Source organism: Chenopodium album, chromosome 20 (assembly GCF_948465745.1).
Source record: "Chenopodium album chromosome 20, dcCheAlbu1.1, whole genome shotgun sequence".
Lineage (NCBI taxonomy): Eukaryota > Viridiplantae > Streptophyta > Magnoliopsida > Caryophyllales > Amaranthaceae > Chenopodium > Chenopodium album.
In genome coordinates this window covers 26,672,899-26,695,309 of record NC_137853.1, presented here as the reverse complement: position 1 = coordinate 26,695,309, position 22,411 = coordinate 26,672,899, and the positions used below count along the sequence as shown (strand labels likewise).

Below are 22,411 nucleotides of genomic sequence, written 5' to 3'. Positions count from 1 at the left end.
AAGTAAAGGCTATAGTGGGAGGTATTCCAATCACTATTGACGCTTCGTCTATGAGGATTAAAACAATAGAGAATCCACTAATTAATGTGGAACATGACGAAAACGACGAAGATCTGTGGGGCTTTAGCGAAGAGGTCTCCTTAATAGAGGAAGACGAAAGGACCCTTCTTCACTATGACCTCCACTCAAACATGGTGACGAATTCTATCCTAAGGAAACAAGGACACTTTCCTGGAATGACCCTAGGAAAGAAAAAGGGAATAGCCAAACATATGTCTTTTCCTGGCCTTCCTAAATTAGATACATTCGGACTTGGCTTCGAACCAACTCGTGAAGATCTCAAATGGGCTCAGAAAAAGTTGAAGGCACGAAGAGATGCTCGTATACAAAGAAGAGAAATACCCATGGATCGATACCCTCTCACTCTAAATGGGCAATTCATAAAAGAAGGAGAGGATTACCCTTGTTTCGAATTTCCCGAACCCTTCGTCGTAAATGGTATAAGGCAGCCTGGATTCGAAATCTTCCTGGATTGTTGTTTCCTAGACGAGATCCCGGTTCCAATATATAAAGAAAAAGCACCTCCTTGCTTTGACTTTAATGTCATGGGACTCCTCTTTGGAAGAGAAAAGAACGAGTCAAAATATACGGAAGATAATTCATCGCTTATTCAAGCAGTACTCCAAAGCGAGAATTTCGATCCTTCTAAACTTATCACCCCGGTAGAAGATCAAGAGCGTGGATGGCGCAAGACAGTGAAAATCATCACTACAAACGGAAAAGAAATCTCAGTGACCACAGGACAAGGACCGATTTTCGAAGAGTCGTCTGAGTCAGAGTCTGAATTAGAGTCACCCCCTATCGAGTCTTCAAATTCCTTAGTTATAGCGTCTTCACCTTCTACTCTTACTCCTAAGATAGTCAGTAGTCAAGTTCCAACAGACATTTCTTTGTTTGATGTAATGATTTCTGAATTCAATAATATGTCTTCTTCCCCTTATCTCTCTTGTTTTTCTCTATCTAAAGATGATGAACATTGCTTGGCTAATGATGAAAATGACAAAGAAATTATTAAAGCAATGGAAACACTTGAAAATAAAACACCTATAATTGAAGATACAGAAACAGTTGATATCTCGAAAAATCCAACCATTAAAAGAGAAGTTAAAATCGGACTAACATTAAATAAAGAAGAAAGAACCGATTTAATTAATCTACTAAAAGAATTTATCGATGTATTTGCTTGGTCATATGAAGATATGCCAGGCATTAATAGAGAAATAGCTCAACACACTATACCATTAATTCCAGGAATGAAACCTGTAAAACAAAAGTTACGTCGAATGAAACCCGACGTGGCCCTTAAAATAAAAGAAGAAGTACAAAAACAAATAACTGCAGGTTTTATCCGGGTATCCAAATACCCCGAATGGGTCGCTAATGTAGTCCCAGTTCCGAAAAAAGATGGTAGAGTTCGAATGTGTGTCGACTATCGAGATTTAAACAAGGCAAGTCCAAAGGACGACTTCCCTTTACCACACATCGATATTTTGGTAGATAATACAGCAAATCATGCACTTCTCTCGTTTATGGACGGATACGCAGGGTATAATCAAATCCTCATGGCCGAAGAAGACATGGAGAAGACAACGTTCATAACACCGTGGGGTACTTATTGCTATACGGTAATGCCATTCGGACTTAAAAACGCGGGTGCCACTTACCAACGAGCAGCGACTGCCCTACTCCACGACATGATGCATAAAGAGGTGGAAGTCTATGTAGATGATATGATTGTAAAATCAAAAGATCGTCAAGGACACCCAATAGCCTTACGGAAATTCTTCGAAAGACTAAGAAAATACAACATGAGGCTAAACCCTTCTAAGTGTGCTTTTGGTGTTACATCAGGAAAACTCCTAGGCTACGTCATAAGTTCTCGAGGGATAGAAATAGACCCCACAAAGATAAAAGCAATCATGTCCATGCCACCGCCCAAAACCGAAAAGCAAATCCGAGGATTTATTGGCCGGTTGCAATACATAAGTAGGTTCATATCTAAGTTGACTACGATATGTGAACCAATATTTAAAAAACTCAAGAAGAATGTACCAGTCATATGGGACGATGAGTGCCAAAAAGCCTTTGAAAAGATCAAGGCTTACCTCGCAAATCCTCCCGTATTAGCTCCAGCACTCCCCGGAATACCCTTAAGGCTATACTTAACAGTTACAAAGGAAACAATGGGGGCTATGCTCGCACAAGAGATGGAAAGCAAAGAAAATGCCATTTACTATCTAAGTAAGAAAATGCTCGAGTATGAAACACGATACACACCGTTGGAAAAGTTGTGCCTCGCCTTGGTGTGGGCCACAACTAAATTAAGACATTACATGCTCGTGCACACGGTCTATGTAGTCTCACGAATGGATCCCTTAAAATATCTATTCGAAAGGTCTACACTTAACGGACGAATTTCAAGATGGATAGTGAATTTAGCTCAATTCGACATAAGATTTATGCCTCAAAAAGCGATCAAAGGGTCAGTAGTGTCGGATTTTCTAGCAGATTTCCCAATAGAAGACTCAACACCTTTAGAGGACAACGAATTTCCAGACGAAGATCTAATGATGACAGAAGATGACACGTGGACTCTATACTTTGACGGAGCCTCGAACCAAAAGGGGTGCGGTGTAGGTGTCTTGTTGGTATCACCTAAAGAAGAACATGTTCCTATATCCATCAAGTTAGATTTCGACGTCACTAACAACGCAGCCGAATATGAAGCATGTGTTGTGGGCCTCGAAACCGCTTTAGCCTTAGGTGTGAAAAAGCTCCGAATATTCGGAGATTCATCTTTAATCATCAACCAAATTTCCAAGAGATGGAAAGTTAGGAGTGAGAGTTTAGCTCCTTACCAATCATATTTGGAAACCCTCACCGATCAACTGGAAAAGGTAGAATACACTTATCTACCTAGAGAGGAGAACCAATTCGCCGACGCCCTGGCAAGGTTAGCCTCAATGGTTAGAATACCCAAAGAAATTGAACAAATGCCTCTAACCATAGAAAAAAGACATAAACCCGCCTACATCCAAGCTATAGAGGACGACGAGATAATTCAAGAAGAAGAACCAGAGGAGGAACCTTGGTTCATAGATATATTGAATTATGTCACTAAGGGAGAATACCCTACTCATGCCGATAAAAGAGCAAAAAGGGCACTAAGACTTTTAGCTTCCCAATTCGTACTCATAGGAAATGAGTTGCACAAAAGGGTACCTAACGGACGAGCTCTATTATGTGTAGGCAAAAAGGATGCCCAAAGGGCTATGAGGGTTATCCATGAAGGCATATGTGGAACGCATATTAACGGTAAAATGCTAGTCCAAAAGGTAATGCGAGAAGGATATTACTGGACTACCATGAACAAGGACTGCCATCAATATGTAAAAAGATGCCCTAAGTGTCAAATTTATGCAAACCTACAACACATTCCACCATCTCTCCTCTACACCTACACCTCCCCATGGCCTTTCTCTACATGGGGAATAGACATAATCGGAAAGATTACGCCCCCAGGAACAGGAGGTCATGAATATATCCTTGTTGCTATAGATTATTTCACAAAGTGGGTGGAAGCACAATCATACGCTAAACTCACCGCCAAACATGTAGCACTCTTTATCGAAAGAAACATAATTTGCCGATATGGAGTCCCACATGAGATGATAAGTGACAATGGTACTCACTTTCAAGGAGAATGTGAAGAATTATTACAAAAATATGGCGTTCAACACCACCATTCCTCTCCGTATAGACCTCAAGCAAATGGAGCAGTTGAGGCAGCTAATAAGAATTTAAAAACAATCATCGAGAAAATGACCGAAAATTATAAAGATTGGCCTGACAAACTCCACTTTGCACTGTGGGGATATCGTACGTCGATCCGAACATCAACAGGAAATACACCATTCAATTTGGTATATGGGATGGATGCTGTACAACCTGTAGAATTAGAAATACCCTCTTTGCGCATCGCCTTAGAAAGTAAACTCGATGAAGTTGAGTGGACTAGAGCACGATATGAGGAGCTAATCCTACTCGATGAAAAACGACTAGAAGCTCTACATCATACGCAGTGCTATCAAACCCGCATGGCTAGGCATTTCAATAAAAAAGTCAAGACAAGAAATATCAAGGTAGGGGACTTGGTATTAAAAGCCTTAAGGAAAAACGTTCTAGATCTAAGAGGCAAATTCCGCCCTAATTGGTCTGGACCATACATTGTCAAAACAATCTTGTCAGGAGGCGCGGCTAAGTTAACTGACATGGATGGCAATGAATTCTCAAATATGACAAATCTTGACCAACTTAAGAAATACTACCCATGAATATTTGAGTAAACACTCAAAAGAGCTACGTTTGGCCTGATTCCTTAAATAAAGGATACGTAGGCAACCCAAATCGGGTGCGGCCCCTTTAATTTATCCACATTCTGTATCCCCGAAGCAAAAGAGCGACGACTGCCAAGTTTCGAGACTGGCGCCAGAAGATAGCTTCTGTCGCCAGACGACAATGGCTGTCGCCAGGCGACAGAGCCCAGTCGCCGGCGACAGTCCACCGGATAGCAGCGCTACTCTTCTGCAAACATCTGGACAACTTCCGTACATTCTGGAAATTTTTTCGACTTTCGTACTCGAAGTTATCTTCCGAAAATATGTATTATAGTTGTTTTCATTGCTTTAATTAAAAGATTAATTAAAATAAAAGCTGGAATTTTATTAATTAATAAATGAATTACATTATTGATGAAATAAAAGCTGAACATAAATTAATCAAAACATAATTTGTCTAAATTCAAAACCAAGCATTGTTCTAATCTGCTTTCTCTTTCTTCATTCTCTTCCAGTTTGTGTCTTCCTTTTCCTCTTGGTCCATTACTTTTGCTAGGAGACAACCATTAGAAGATCTACATTCTATTTTGGTATCAGCAGTCTCTCCCTCTGCTAAGACCCCATGTTTCTTTTCCACCCAAACTTCCTTTTCAGTAGAGTCCACCTTTCTTTTTCCTTTATTTTTCTTAGAGTTCTTTTTCTTAGGCATAATAGGTGTTTTGAATTCAATTCTCGCCCCTAGACGTTCTTTGGCAGGAATTTTCTTGTCACCCAGTCGGTCCTTCACATTGGTCTCCCGCGAATTCTGAAACTTTCCGTCAAGCCATTGTTTTACTTTATTTGATAGAAGAGGCGGTTCCTTATAGGCAATCACCTCCCATAAGGGCCTACCACTCCAGTACATATCAAAACGCTCAAGTTCTTGTGACACCGGGAATTCATAAGGGCGGCGAAGATCTCCCGTAGGGATGGTTTGTGCAAGACCATATTGCCTCAAGACTCTACAAGGGAAGTAAAATGTTAATCTTGACAAACTAGGGAGACGACAATATGCTTGATTCCTACAACCAATCATCGCGTCAATCCTCCACCAAGGTACAACCCACTTTATGGTAAAGTCACCGGCGGCAAACACCTTGCCCCATTCACGGCGGCCGATCTTTAAGAATCGCTTCTTCCGACGGGTGATGTAGTTAGGAGCATAAATTTGAATATCATCAGGAGGATTGATAAGCTTCAACCTCTCCATGAGCCATATCTGCGAAATATTTGTATACATTAATATTACAAGTATAAATAATAATATGCTTTAATGATTATATAATAGTAGTATTATGTTATACCTGTAATAAGATTGGAGAACCTCTAAACGGTGCTTTTGGGTTCCTCCTCAATGAATCCAACCATAACATAGTTTCTCCAACAATTAATGGCATGGGATTTCTCCCCGCTTCAACTTGCTCTATGACAGAAACAATTATTGATTGTCCTTCGTTATCTTTCCCGCTAACTAAGAACAATTGATTAAATAAACAAAAGAGAAAGGCTCTTCTTTTATATGTGCGAAAATCGGGGTTAGGATTATCATGATAATAATGCGCAAAATCTGTCAAATTCACTACATTACCATGCACTATATTCTTTAAAGTTGTCCCTCTCAAATCAAAAAAGAGTTCAAAATCTTTATAATAATACTCTTTCACTCTAGGCATTACCGCAAGATCAGTAGAATAATACCCTATAATAGCTCCGAATTCTTCCGGTAAAGGACATATCTCATCATGGAAAAATCTAAAACAATGGGTATCAATATCCCAGTACTCTACAGCAGAATATATAAAATCAGTATCAAAAGTTACGCCCCTAATCCCAAATATACCCCCCATATGCAAAAGTTCTAATGCCTTTTTGTCTTTAGCAGACAAACGACGACACCAATCATCCATGTAACCACAAAATGTTTTCTTAGCTAAAGACATGATCACTAATTAATTTAATAAATTGATAAGATGATCGAATTATGCAGTAAACGGAGTATTCGGGGGCTATTTATAATGCTTTCCGTACGACAGACTTCCATTCCGTAGGAAAATAGGAAATTAAGTCTGTCGCCAGGCGACAAGATTGTCGCGTGGCGACAGAGTCTGTCGCGTGGCGACAGCTCACATGATGTGGCGCCAGTGTTTTCTTTCGACCGCATTACCTAGTACGCGTAGGAAACTGTGTTTTTACGTATATGATTTCGACTTTGACTTGACTTACTGTTTTATCCTATATTCTTTTATTATCCCTTATTATTATAATTAATATCATTATTATTACTATTATTATTAATATTGTTATTAATATTATTAATATTATTATTTTTATTATTATTATTGATGTTGTTGCCAATATTATAAACCCATTTCTTTAACCTTGCTCTCATTTTTCCTTTTTTCTTTTGGGGGAGAGAGTCGGTATACCCTCCATTTATATTAAAAATGACGGAAAAATTTCGCGCAAATATACACAATGCATGCATAAATAAAACTGAGCAAAATGAGTAATAAATAAAATAAATGCATAAATAAAATAAATGCATATATATACAAGTGTCTGAGTCACATAATACATAAAACAAAGTCCTACAAAGGTCAAATAAAATAAATACAAGTACAGCTACGGTGCCGGAGGTCGCAGATCGCGAGGGATACCGAATGTATCGAAAAATGCTCTACTCCGCGGAGTATGCCCATCATCATCTCCTCGAACACCGGATGACGCGAACTGCAGCTCAGGGCCAGGCCACCCAACCTCACCCTGAAATCCGACGGAAAGAGGCTGAGGCTGCTGCGATGATGACCCGAACTCATATGTCCCACCACCCATCCCACCTCGAACGGTAGGCTCGGTCGGAACATCCTCCGGCGACGACGCCGAATCCTCTACGGCCGCGGCCTCAGAACGACCACCTCGCCCACTAGAGGTAGTCCTGCGACGCCTCGAGTCGGACCTAGTAGTCTCCCTCCTAGGCTCGGGTCTCGACCGAGTGCGTGGAGAAGGAATAGGCTGCCCCTGCAAGAATAAATCCAAAGTTAGCCAATATAACAAAACAAAACCCAAATACACTGAAAGTAAAATAATACCTCCTCGACGTCGTTGCTACGACAGGTAGCACGGTTCCGCAACCTCACAAGCTGGCTGCGAAAGGCGTCAATGCACCTAGCCATAGCCGTCACCACCTCGCGTGAAAACTGCCAAAAACCGACCAAGTCAAGATAACGAACATAAAGCCAGGACAATAACCACATGAAATAGCCTAAACACTTACTCGAGTCTGGTGACGAGGGATGGACCGCTCCACGAACCGCTCTCCCTCTGGAGCAGGAGGAATGAGCTCCTCAATCGGTCCATACGTACCCTGGTAACGTATGGACATCCTAGGAGGAATGAACTCCCTAGGACCAGCCTGCTAAAAAACAGAAGGTCAAAAGATGCTTGGGGGCTACCTAAAACAATTAAAACTGAACAGATAATGACATACCGCTGCCTCCTCTGTAGGAACAGGAGCCGGCGCCAGCAGCGGCAGCAGATCCTCCTTGTAGCTCTGCTCGAGGAGAATGAAGGTCCTCCAATGAGTACCTCGCGAGGGACCACCAGCACGGTCCCGCTGTAGGGCATCATGGAACATGTGCCGGGGCGGAGGAGCTGGGACTACGAAGAAGTCTGAGGAATGCTGGATGGCTACCCGCTCCCCTAGGTAGACCACCGCATCGTACGTCCCCAGAAAATAGCGACGCTCAGCTGTGTACTGCGCCGCTAGTGGAGAGATAGGGAAACCAGCCCAAGGTCGATATACCGGGCTAGGCTCCTGAAATATCACTAAGTAAGACACCAATGCCAAAAATAATAAAGTTTAAGTAAAAATTAAAGCCAAAATCTCACCGAAAGAATCATCTCTCGAAGGCGAATCGCCTCTGGCGGACCCCTGCGGCCTCCCCAACTGGCAGCAATGGGGAGCCCGCGAGGAGAAGGTCTCGCTGGCGCAAGAGAGGGGAAATACTCGTAGAACTAGATCTACACAAAAACAGAAATGGTGAAAACACATTCCTAAACATCTGAGGCAAAACCTAAGTAATGAGAACAAGAGGCATACCTCTACGACCCTCCAGAAGCTGGACAGGGCGACCTCTCCAGACAGGGCTTTGTGGCGACAGGAACGCCGTAAGCCCAACAAGAAATCAGCATAGGCCATGCTGGCCCAATCATATGTCCCCACCAATCCTAGGTCGCGGACGGCGGGTAGGTAGTATAGCAGCACCCTACTACCTCGATCAGGGGAAAATGTCCCTGACAGCAGAATCAGCACAAAGATGCGTACCCGCTGCTCTCGGGTGGTCGCATCATCCTCAAAGGCTGCAGCCAGTGTGCAGCGACGAATACAGCGGGAACTCAGCTGTCCCGACTGAACCTCAGCCCGGGCCCGAATGACGATCGGCCCCAACAACTCCAGCACCTCTGGCGAATAAACAGTAACGCCAGCATCGAAAGGAAGAGGAGTGGACTGAAAATCTAGCCCCGTGATGAGGCTAAAGTCAGCTGGAGTGACTGCCATCTCACCCCAGGGAAAATGGAAGGTGTTGGTAGTGTCCCAAAAGAACTCCACCAAAGCTCGGACGACGAGGTTGCCCCCGTCGTATGAGAACATGGCCCGGGTGGCCTGCAGCAAGGGAGTCAACCCACATGACTCCCAAAGGTGACGAAGCTCCTCGTCACGACTGATGAAACTGTCGTACAAGGAGCCTATGGTGGAGTTACCCGAGCCGTGACTACGGGTCCTCCCGCTCGATAAGCCTCGTCGGACTCTCTCCGACAGGTGGTGAACCGGCGCGTGAAACAACGTACGCTCATCCCAGTCAGGCATGTCGCCCAAACCCGAAGTAGAAGGAACGTCCTCGCCCTCACTGGTGGGCTCGTCCTCTCGACGCGAGTCCCTCGACCGGGAACTCGAACCACGTCGTCTAGCCATGCTAAAGTTTGTAAAAAATGATTAAAACTTAAGTTTCTATGGTTTCTACGATTTCTACAGTTCACCTAAGCCGCATGATACTATGTTCGAAAAAATGTACGTAGTACTACAACAGAGTAAGATTTCAAACAAGCATGGAATCATCTTTTAAGCAAACAAACAATTTCTTGCAAACATATAATGAATATTTGTGACAAATTGCACAAGAAAAAGCAGTTAAAACACCAAGAACGACTCACATTGTCTTCACGACCTTAAGAGGTCCAACAATGGTGATTTGTTCATTTCTTCACCAAATTGAGTCAAACAAGTCTCAAAATACTCCCAAGGCAATATACAAACATAATTAAACAAATTCAAGGCATAAAATTTAACGAACAAAGCAAATTGAGCAATATAAGCTCCGAAATTTCGAAAAAAACGCGAGCAAGAACAGCCAATTCATCAAAAACCGAGTAGAGTTTGAGCAAAACTTACATAGATCGGGAAAATAGATGAGAAAAGCTTCGATTTGCAACAAATTTGAGCGAATTTGGTTGAGAAATGAGCAAGAACGAATTGTTTGAAGTTTTTGCGAAAAATGGAGAAGCAGAGCAGCAGCGAAAATGAAGAAGATGACGGGTTTTAAAACCCCGATTCTGTCGCCAAACGACAGAATTGTCGCGAGGCGACAGACTCTGTCGCGTGGCGACAGAGCCAAATGCTGGCGACAGGTGTTTCTGGCCGGCGCTGGTGCGGCGACAGAGGTCTGGGCTCTTCCTTATGATTTTTTGGGTCCAGTTTAGTGATTTGGGTTCCTTGGTACGCCAGTTAGCCCCTTTAAGCAAAATTGACATGATTTGGTCAGTTCGGTCAAAACACTAAGTGATCGATTTGATGAAAAATCGTCTCGTTTAGTTTGAAGCACCTAAGTATTGGCTCATAATAAAGCACCAAGATAATGGTTCAGTAAATAAAGCACCAAGATAACGGTTCAGTAAATAAAGCACCAAGATGATGGTTCAACAAATAAGGCACCGAGGTATTGGTTCAGAGCACCGAAGTATTGGTTCAATAAGCGCACCGAAGTAACGGGTTATAAAAGCAAAGGCACCGAGGTACCGGCATCGATATAATGATACTAAGAGTCAATAGGTAAAGTGATTCTTTGGCAATGTCTCAACATAGAGGGAGATTGTTTAGTGACGAAGTACGGTCAAGACGAGGTAATGTCATTGGAGATGGCGAAGTAAGGTCACCTTCGGCGATCCTTCAAGGTAAAGAAGAGATAGTCTATAGCGGCGACATACTGCTGTGGCGACATATGGCCACACCCAGGAAATGACGACAAACAGTTATTTTCGATGATGTTCCCGAAATACTGTGGAGGATCAAGAATATTGAAGACGGCGACACATGGTTATCTTCAAAGATGGCGTTCACGAGGCACAGTGGAGGTTGTCACAAACAACATACGAGATATAGCAACAAAAATGGTTACTTTCAGAGGCGTGTGCTCGACGGTGCAAGATACGCGTTTCTTAACTCTTTTATCTGTTTTAACTAATGATTAGTTTTGCAGGTATCGGCGTTATAAGAATGGTTTGGAATTGCAGAACATTTTGAATCATTCTCCGTCCCTATCGATACTTTGACTATTGTTTTTCGAAACATAAGTTTCTTCAAACTCAGTCAAAGTGGGGGCTTCTGTAGACACCCATTTGTGTCTCCCCAAAACCAAACCCAGTGATGAATACCTGTCACGTCGAAACATAATCGAATTAGGTGAAAGTGATTCGAAAGTCAAGTGTCGCGGTTTAGTTTTAATTAATTTCTTTTCTCTCTGTTTTTGAAAATGACTTTATTTATTTGAAAACGTCCATTTCAGTTTATTTTGGTCCATGATTAAGGTCCAATAATAGTGTAGTTGGATGGGGCTTGAAAAGACCTTTCCAACGATATATTATAAGCCCAATTCCGATGAATATTGAGGAAGTTATGGCCAAAATACTAAACTGGGCCCGGAGTCTTGTTTTAATGCGGCCCAATGATCTAGAGGAGGGCCCAATGTTAATTATCATTCCTAAAGTCATTAGGATTAATCATAGTTTTCTAGAAGTTTCTAGAAAGTTCTTTTTAATTCTAATGTTGATAGGATTAATAATTAATTATCTTAAAGGATTTTTATTTGGAATAAAAGTATTATTTTATTATCTTAAAAACGTATTTCATCTTTTGTACGGATTCCGTAGATCAAGTTGATTAAAGATCGGATTCTGTAAAAAGATAAAAACGCGCTTATACAGGCTGTCGCCAGACGACAAGTCTGTCGCCACGCGACAGACTCTGTCGCCGCGCGACAAACCCTGTCGCCTCGCGACAGTGTCTGTCGCGTCGCGACAGAGTCTAGTCCTGGCGACAGCGTGGAGTTTTATTCCTTATCAAATTCCGTGTTTTTCCGGATTATTTTCATTATAAATAGTGTCCGTATCCCTGTTTTTCAGGATCATGAATTAACAATTAATTATTATTCTCTCTTTTCTCTCTTGAGCACTTTATGCTTTCTCCCTCTCTTTTCTAGTTTTACAATATTCCGCATACATTAGATTTAGAGTCATCTAACCAAGTTCGAAGTTGCCTTCGCCCTAGACGTGCAAGGTTGATATTTTCTGAGGGTTTGGTCCAAAACTAGTCTAAACTTTATTTAATTTGATTTCAATTTGATTCTTTAGTTGTTCTTTATTTATTTTCATTGAAGTTTACTAACTCGTGTATTTTGTTATTAGAAAGAGGTACGAGGCTTCAAAGTAAGTAGATTAGCTTACTCTCTATTTCTTTCACAATGTAGAAAGCATGCTTATTATTGTTTATGATTCCTAGTATCATGTTAGGATGTTTAATATTCCTAGTATCATGTTAGGATGTTATTTTATGCTTTCTAGTATCATGTTTAGGGTGCCTTTGTTTATTTCTAATATCATAATATCATGTTAGTACCATGTTAGGTTTAAAGCTTCGATCTTTATTGTTTAGTGACATGCTAGGAGTTGTTATTAATCTTGTTAGTATCATGCCTAGGATCTTGCTATTATATTCAAGCTTTATTATGCCTTATTATGATTATCATGATTATTATTTATTCTTTGTCCTTATGTTGCTTGATTATATATTGTTATTGCTTGATCACGCCTTTTATGCAGGTTTAAAGGGAATTTGTACTTGAAATCACGCTTAATAAGATAATTATTAATTTGGTTTAGGCTAATGTGATTTTTAATTCAAGTGATCGCCAATAATAGTATTATTTGTGCATTAATATTCAACCAACATAGATAAACAGGGTAGGATTAATATAATGTTTGTATGTTATTCGAAAAGCGCACATGAATATGAGCAGAACAAAGTAGAGGCCTATTTTATAGGGCGGGTCCTTTCTTTTGTAGATTGGATTCGTACCCTCATCCCCGGACCCTGTTTGGTTCAAGACCTTATGGAGTATTTGACGGTCCTTTGGATTGTCTTTTGGGTACAAGTTCCTTAAAACTTGTTGGCGACTCGTTTTAGCTCTTTGTCTTTCCCTTTGGAACGTCACCGTACTTTAGTGTATGATCACAGTGGGGTTCAAGTTTGGGGTTATCATAATGCTTGAAATATTCCCTACAATGAGAAAAGGATTCGTTGGGTGACTGAGATGGGATTTGGGGGACTCCTTCATTTTGTATTCAAAACTCAATTACCGAGACAGTTAGCGTACTGGGTTATGACTAGAATAAATCCCCTTAGTAGAACCATGGTTGCTCCCGATGGACGTGTATTCGCCTTTTCTAAGAACCAAGTGCGGTGGATACTAGGAATCCCCAGTGGGAGTAAGGCAGTACCTAATTCTAAGTTAATGACCGGGGAACTCCGTGCAAAGGTACAACATCTGTTGCTGAAGTATGGTAGTTCGTGGAAAACTAAATCGAGCAGAGGTTGTGGGAGTGTGTACACTTCAGTTGGCATACCCGTGACAAGTCAAATGATGGGTCGGTTGGAGGCGCAGTTTGGTGATGAAGAGGAAGAAGAGTTTAAGTCGATATTTCTCATTGTGGCGTTGCATATGGTATTATGTTCTACTCAATCCCCTCGACTAGGAACAGACTTATTACCGGCTCTTAGTTGCGTGATGAACTGCGTGGAGTATGATTGGTGTGACTTGGTGCTAACCAAGTTAATGGACAGCGTATCAAGCTTTGCACGTAGGTTTTATGCTAACTGATATGCCGGGGGGTGTGGGGGATGTGCCATGTTTGCTGTGGTAAGCATTTTTCTGTCACTTGGGTTTAGGTGAACAAATTGTGGTTGTTCATAATGTACATCATGATACCCACTACTCACTTGTTGAAATTGCCAGATTTTCTACCTTGACCGTCTTGACAGGAATCCTGTGCAATGGGGGCAGTTTCCCAGGCTTAAGGTATGGACCATGAAGCAAATTAGAATGGCATCAAAGGAAGATCGAACAAAGTCAGGGGACTTTGGCAAGTTAGGAGTATGTATTGTGCTGCAACTTTATTTACTTGCCTAGGCTGTTATTCTATCTGTTTGTTTGGTAATGCTTATGCAATGTGAACGATGCAGATGGTAGACATTGCCTACGGGGAAAGACACTACAGGACGACAAGGGATACAGAAGCACCCCATGGCAACATCGTTGTAAAGGTTTGGGCGTTAGTTGTGATCCGGAAGAAATATAAATATAGGATGCGTAATTTTGATTCTTGTTGTTGTATATATGTTGTAGGACGTGGCGAAACTGATCATGTCTTCACGGCTGAGGGAAAGAGCACCCTTAGTTGGGGCATCAAGGAAGCAGAGATTATACCCAATGGAACATTGAAATGTCATGGATTTTGAGGCAAACCTTTCAATGCAAGAATTGTTGTGGCATTTACAACTGCATCAGATGATAATGCCAGATGCAAGGGAACAATTGTACATTTAGACATTTTTGTTACGTTTACAACTCAAAATTCTTGTATTTTATGTATTGTTAAACTCGATATTGATATCTGTACGTAATTTGTTGTGATACAAGTCTGCCCGAAGTATCACCACACACAGAGAAAATGAGTTAAGTTTGGTTGTTGCTAAATTGTTGGGAAGAGGTTGGTTACTTTGATATTACGTGACTAACTAGCAAGGCAGGAGAGAATAGGCGATGCGCGCCGCAAAACATAGTAACCTCCATCCAATAGTTTGATCCCCTCAGTAATGATGGTAACAGGTACCAATACTATCAAATTGCTTGAACTGATGGCAATATGTTGCGGGTGCAACCATTAACTCAAGTCATACGTTCTTGATACCGAAGCCATAAAGTTGAAAAGTGGTTGCAACACTTGTACGAGTGGAGTACTGGAGTCGTTGTTTGATAGGGTACGCGTACTTACAAATTGAGATGTTTGTGTAAGGGCCTTTGTTATGGGCCAAATTGGCTGAAAGTGGATTACGTCAAAGGAATTTTTTGATGGACTTTAAATGTGTATGATTATGCGGTACTACACAAGGCTCGTATTGGGCCGTTGTGCGATGGCCCATTTATGGTTTGGACTAAAGGTTCCTGCATTTGGTGTTTACAATGTGTACTTATAATTTATGCGTTTGCTTATCTTAAGTTTGATTTTTCAAGTTAAAGGGAATTGACAAAAAAACTACTTGCACTATGTATGGAACGAAATGAGAAATAGTTCGAGAAAACGGTTTAATGACAGAAATGAAGTAAAGAAACCAATCATTTGACTCGGTTGAATGTGTATTCATAACATTGTAAATGGTTTGAATTTAATGATAGTCAAGTGCATACAACAGAGGTATTTCATTTTCATAAAAGCCAAAGACAACAAAGTGAACCATGCATTAACAATCATAACGAAAATGAAATAAACAAATTGAAACAAATGCTTGTGAATGAAACCAAAGACAGTTGCATTCCCGAGAGAAAATTGATTCAGTTGAAAGTCAATCAGATTCGAATTAGCTAACTGAGTGAAATGCACGTGACATAACATTATGACATCACACTAAAGAAAATGGAGAGAATAATATATGCACGACTAATGAATCAATTAACCTATACTAAAAGCGAACCTAAGTGACACTTGTCGCGATGTCATTAACAATTTTCTCACCTTTTCTTGGCCAAATTTCAATGACTCTTTCACTATATATTACATATCCTATAAAAATACTTATTTCCATTGTTACAACACATATACTCCAATCATACTGAATTAATTTTATATTATTATTATTATAACATATATTTCACATACTAGAAATTTTTTAGTTACATATGTACTAACATAGATTATAATAAAGGTATGGAAATATATCATTATTCAAGATTATTATAATATTATCAATTTTTTTTCCCCCAACTTAAAATTTATTTTATTTCATTACAAGTAGAGAAAATTACTTTGGTAGTATACTTTGTATAAATCTTAAAATTACACCTAAAGTTTTTTTTAAAAAAATGAACATAGTTCTCTTACTATTTTATACTCCTCCGTTTTTTAATAAGTTATAACAGTAGTTGGATTTGGACATTTGTCGAGACACAACTTTGACCATCAATACCTTTAATTAGACACTACTATTTTGTTACATATAATTTTTTTTGGTTTGGTTAAAATACTGTTTAATCACCAACATTCTATACAATTTTTGATGTAATGTTTAATTATGACCGTGCATGGCAGGGGACTTAACCTAGTTCCCTATAATAGTTTTTTTTTCAAAATATTTACCACAATACCATCTCCAATTAGGATCGGTTTTAAATATTATCAATATAGAACCGGTAACACCAACAGAGGTGCTACAATAGAACCGCTGATACCATTAGCGGTTCTACAATGGACCTGCTTACACCATTATTGGTTTTATGCATAGAACCTCTAGCTACTTTAGCTCACTAGTAACTCTTTATGTAGAACCGCTAATACCAATAGAGGTTGTACGCATAGAACCGCTGATACCATTGGAGGTTCTATAATAGTCAAAATCACCAACAATGTTAGCGGTAAAATGCTTTCCTTTCAAATACCGAACCATGCCACCGAACCTACGTGGACGGTATTATGGGAAACGGTTTGCACACCAATACCAATGTATATAAGGAATTAGTTTATATTATTACACTAGGTTAGATCCCGTGCCATGCACGGTAATTTCAATATTTATCATTAGTTTAATACAATTATTTTACTATAAAAAATAATATCAAATTGCAAAATAGGATGAAAGTTCTGTAATTACAATTTTTTTGAATCTCTAAAGAAAACAGAGGAAAAAATACATGCACGACTAATAAAAATAACCATGGATTACATTACAAAGTTATAGATAATATTACATTATTGTATTATATGACTTTGTTCCCGTCATAAAATAAATAAATATATAAATCTTTGTTGAATGTGTAAAAATGAATATACTTGCCAAATAGAAAAGATTTATTATTGTAAAGTAACTACTAAACTAAATACTTCTCTAAGAAGCTTTGAAAAAAAAGGAAAAAAAAAACCTTTTGGAGGGAAAATTTTTAACCAGGTTATGACAAGTGTCATTTCTAGTTTCGCCTGTAGTATAGGTACATTGATTATTTTGGGAAATCAATCACCTAAGTATATATATACGAATACAGTTATGTGTGCCTGTGTGTATTTATGTACACGTATATGTTGGTGTTTTGTAAACAAACACTACAACAAATCGCTTGGTTTCTCGACGCTATGTGTTCGACGCTGAGCACAAGGCGTCAGCGTAAATATTTGGTCCCGTGTTTTTTCGACGCTTTTATTGGTCGAAATTTTTTCACGACATATTAAAGCGTCGAGAATTCCACTTGCTAGGCACGTGACTTACTCGATTGGCAGCGAGTTTTAGTGTAAGCTATGTAACTACCCCCACTAACACAAAATAGTTTCAATCCCGTATAAACTCAAAATTCTCAGCGCCACTTGTCTACCAACCCTAATATAGATTTCTCCATAATCTCATTCTGAAACCACAAGAGATTCATCAAATTCGACTTCAAATCATGGAAATTTTCATCTTTTTTTTTTTTTTATCAATTTTATTAGTTTATTGTTTAGAACTCATCTTAATTTCTTTTCGTTTCTTTATTCGCTGATGAAATTGAAAGGAAATTTCATGTTAAAGTTTTGGAGCAGATGAAGATTTCGAATTACAAGGTCGCGAATTTAATCAGGTGATCAATTCTCTTTTGATAATTCAATTTTTTTTTGTACCATTTCTGCAAAATCAATTTGGGGTTTTCTCATACAAATTTTCTTTCTAGATGAAATTAATGCCTTGCAATTCACCTTGCTCGATGATTTAAATCTGTGAAATATTTTAATCTTATTCGTCTTCAATATATTTCAGGTATATTCTGGTTTTTCTGCTAATTTTTAGGGTTTATTTTTCCTACTAATCTAAATTTGTTTCATTTTTTGCAAATTGCTTCATCTTGTTGCCTTAGGTTTACAAGCAAATTATTCTTGAATTTTTGTCACTTGAGCTAACTTTTCGATTTGTAATTTTCTTAGATTTTTATGAAAAAATTGATGGTTAAAGTGGATAGTCTTATGTTAGGGATCCGGCTTTAGAGTAACTATCTACCGTATTGGATCTATGGCCTACCCCTTACTCAGTTCTTCAAAGGTTGTATGCTTAATTCATTGCTTTTTTTTTTTTTTTTTTTTTTTTTTTTTTTTTTTTTGCGTGTTCAAATTATTTGTTTTATTGGCATTACACCCATGTTTCATAGTGTGACAGGGATTGTCTTTCTAAATCACAGAGTGGGCTTGTCCTGTGGATTTTAAAGGACTATATATCTATCTAAATATAGAAGTAGAGTTGTTACTCTATAAAATGAAAGATAAAATGAGCATAACACATCTATATGTTATAGAAATTAAGTTCTCTAGGCTAGTTCAATGGATATAACACATATAAGTGGATAACCAACTACTAGATAGTACTCTGGAACCATGTATTTAGATATCATGGGTCAATATTGTTAATTTATGATTTGGTAATGCCTTTATTTTTTATTTATATTGGCCATATTTTAATCTCTTCATTGAAAGTTATAGAAAATTATTGATCAAGTGTTAAAATCAATACAAAGCTATAAAGAAAAAATGATGAGCAGAAACGATCCTTAATCTTTATTATTTGTAAATGATTTGGACTCTATCATTAAGTAGAAATAATTGTTGGATGAAAAGAGGATGTTAGTATGTACAACTATGCTTTGTATATGAATTGGAGTGAAACACTATTTTTTCGAAGTTTAACTTTTACAGTAAGACTAAGTCAGTCATTAACATATTGATGGATTTATACAGGGGGTTGTGTTGTTTGCTTAAGTAGATGATCGAGGATGTTGACGACAAACCTATCTCTTGTAATGTATTGATTGTTTTCTGTCAGTCATTATTTTTAATGGGCTCTCTATGAATATCATTTCCGGATAATAGTATGTTTAATCTAAAGTTATTAATAATTATGCAGTTGTAGAGTCTTATCGTGTGTTTTTGTCTGCCTCATTAAAACACTTTTATTAAGAGCTTGGTTAAATATTAATTTGTCTGTCTCATTAAAAACACTGTTTTTAGTTATGCAGCTTATGCTTAGCCTGGTTAAATTTTAATTGTATTGTTTATATTTTCTCAGTTTCATATCTACAAAAAAATATCAGTTATATTATTTTATTCAAGTTTATTATCAATCTTTTTATTGAGACATGGATGCTCTCTCGTAGGCTCAAAATCTAAAGTTTATTGGGACATAATTACAATAATTTTGTAGGAATCAAGGTTGCTAATTTATTTTTAAATGATAATCTACTATTGATGGGGTAACACTTGAGTTGAACCAGATTCTTAATGCAAATGAAGTCAACTTTACCATGTAAGCTGCATTACCTACCTTTACTCTCATTCTCCTTTTGATTATGTTAGTGGGTTCTTGGATTATGGTAATATATTCCTTGACACCTCTTATTCTAGTACATTATGCATTGTATAAACTTGCATGATATGTTGAAATATTGATCCTTAACTGAATGATTCTTAGGTTCTAGAGCTAAGCTTGACAATACCCTCCTCTGGTGCTTAATAATGCGCTCCCTTCTTTTATTCAACTAGTATATATACTGAATTGTATCTCTAAATTTGCTAGAAAAATATCTTTTTCTAGCATTTTGTTTTGTAGTTAAGTACGTATATTCTTCTTCTTTTTTTTTTGACTAGTAGTACGTATACAAAGTATTATTCTTATATCTATAAACTTTTAAGGAAAAATCACCCTTTCAGATCCTTCTTACATCCTCCAAGGTTTCAAGAATGCAGATTAGTTGAGTGCTTGTGTGCTGCATTCATGTATGTAAATGTGTGGGTGTGCTTCTACAACCATTGTAGTGGGTTGTAATTCACTAATTTGGTGTTATTTTTCCATTTGTAGATAAGCTTCGTTGCAGTTGAAGTTTGTGAGTTTGTTTTCTCACATCAGGTTTGTGTGCACTTGGACTTGTATAATTAATTGGTTTACTTGACTTAGGCACTAAATTAGATGCTTGTTTATGTGAAATACATATTTACCATTTTTCAAATATCAACTATTTTTACTTTATGGATATTTTTGTAAAGACATTAATATTGAAAATTATGTGTTGTCAAGGTTACTTTTGCACTAATATAATTCTGATAATAATTGTGCTTTAAAATCTAGGTTATTGTTTTAGTTATGTGGTTATTAATATAATTTGCGACTTTTGCATATGTAGTTGTTCAATACCTTACCATTGTGCTACTGTTGAGTGTTGATTTAACATGGTCTTACTTATTGTTTCAATTAGGTTATAGATTTAAAAGAAAGTTGCAAGAAATAGACAAGAAGTTTGAAGGGCAGCACCTACAGGTTACAGGCTTTGAGAAGGAGATCGAGCAACTTTGTTAGAGTTAACAATCAAACTTTTTTATGAAAGAAATTGTTGAAATAAGTATTACTTTTTTTTTTTTAGTTTACTTAATTAATTAGTCCAGTTGCTAGCAAATAAAAGTTGAACAAAGTACTGTAAAGTTTTTGTTTAAAAATTACATATTCTATAAAAAAAATTTGATTTTTTTATTCTTAGTCAGATTTTGCATGCTTTATGCTTTAATTTTTCATCAAATATAGTTGTTGATGAAAAAACTCATACATATAAAGAGCAGATTCTCGACGCTTTTCTGAGTAGAGAATATATTGCAAATTGAAAATTGGATAAAGACATTTCGACGCAAAAAAGCGTCTAGAATAAGGACCGACAACAAAAAGTGTCGACATTCTTATTTATTATAGACATAAAACAGCGTCGCAAACTTTTAGAAGTAGCGCATGCCAATCACATCTGGACGCTTCGTATAAAAATTAAGGCATAAAAAACCGTCGAGAATCTAGACGCTTTTTGGCGTCATGTAAATTTCTCGACTCACTTATTTTCGACGCTTTTTTAAAGCGTCGAGAAAATTTTTCTCGACGCTTTTAAGTGTCCAAAATAAGCTCAAAAAGCGTCGCAAAAACAAGGGATTTCTAGTAGTGAAATGGAAAAAAAAAAACCTATTTACACACATATTTGTGTATATATATACGCATTTGCCTCTCACTATATTCGACCCTTATTTTCTAGTAAACCATTCTCTCATCTCTTGCACCCCAAGGCATACCTACACTTGCTACACAAGTACTTCGATATGCCTCGGCGTGTGACCACTCAGTGCAACACCCCGGCCCTTTTGTTTTTCGATCCACCTTCGGGGCTAATCCCAGAGTTGGATTTTACTCAGTTCGAGTATCTGTTTGTTAATGATGAAGGTGAAATCTTGGCTTCAATGACTACTGAATCATTATGTGCAATCATCTTAAATCCCAAAACCAACACTCATGATCTCCTAAATTGTTTGCAAATGCGTGAGGATGGAACAAACAACCCTCCTCGACTCGCTCATTTCCCTAGTGTCTTCGACACATACCCCATACGGCCGGAATTCGAAGTTTATTTAAATTGGTGCCTTGGAAGCTTTCCCCCTTCATCATTTAACCCAGCCAATGCCTTACCAGCATTGCATGTATTAGATCCAAAGCCTGTGATCAACGTAGCTGATCCTATATGGGAATTAGACCCTTGTTCACTTCAGATGTGTGTTGGCTGTTACACAGACACATTCAAGGTGTTTAAAATCCCTCCCATTCGCCAAATCCTTCATGTAAGGGTTGGATTTGTTGAATCTAAACACTTTGTCCCTGGGTATCACTATGTTGATTTTACCCCTTTTGAGCTTCTAAAAGGTAAACAATTGACTACTTCTCCATGTGAGTCCCTTCCCCCTGATTCTCTTGTTTGTTGTTGGAATGTCAGAGGCCTTGGAAGACCTTCTCTTATTGAAAATTTTAACGCGTTATATGATTATCATAAGCCTGTTGTTGTGGTTATGTTGGAGACAAGGCATGGTTATAGCAACACTCGTAGTCTTGTCAAGCAGCTACCTGGGAACTACAGCCTAGGATACGCACCACCCACCGATGGTTTGTTTGGCGGAGTAGTTGTTCTGTGGGATAGCGAAAAGGTAGCCGTGGAGGACAAATTGCTTAAGTCGTCTCCTTTTAAGGCTGATGTCTACTTTAAGGTGAATTATAATTACAATGTTACATACACCTATGTTTTTGGTACACTTCATGTTAGTTACTTAGGCAATTTTTTTTGTCTGATTACAGGGCCATTTGAAGTCAAGGAAACGACTTTTCGAGTAAGTGTACTCCCGGAGAGTTAGTGCTCATGCAAACACTACGCCATCTACTATGTCACGCATTATTTTTCTGCTCAAAGAAGTTCGTTGTGTTGTCGGTTCGTGCTTGTGAATTGTATGCGTATTGGTTTATAAGTATGTACTTCTATGTATCACAAATTGTATAATTAAACATTAATGTA

General features: G+C 38.4%; 1 long non-coding RNA gene across 1 annotated transcript; it reads left to right on the top strand.

Moving 5' to 3' along the window:
- The first annotated feature begins 17,365 nt into the window (after positions 1–17,365).
- LOC145598530 (uncharacterized) lies at positions 17,366–20,577 on the top strand. Its single transcript, XR_014103574.1, has 3 exons — positions 17,366–17,644; positions 19,906–19,953; positions 20,300–20,577. It is a non-coding gene; the product is annotated as an uncharacterized LOC145598530 (long non-coding RNA).
- Positions 20,578–22,411: the final 1,834 nt, after the last annotated feature.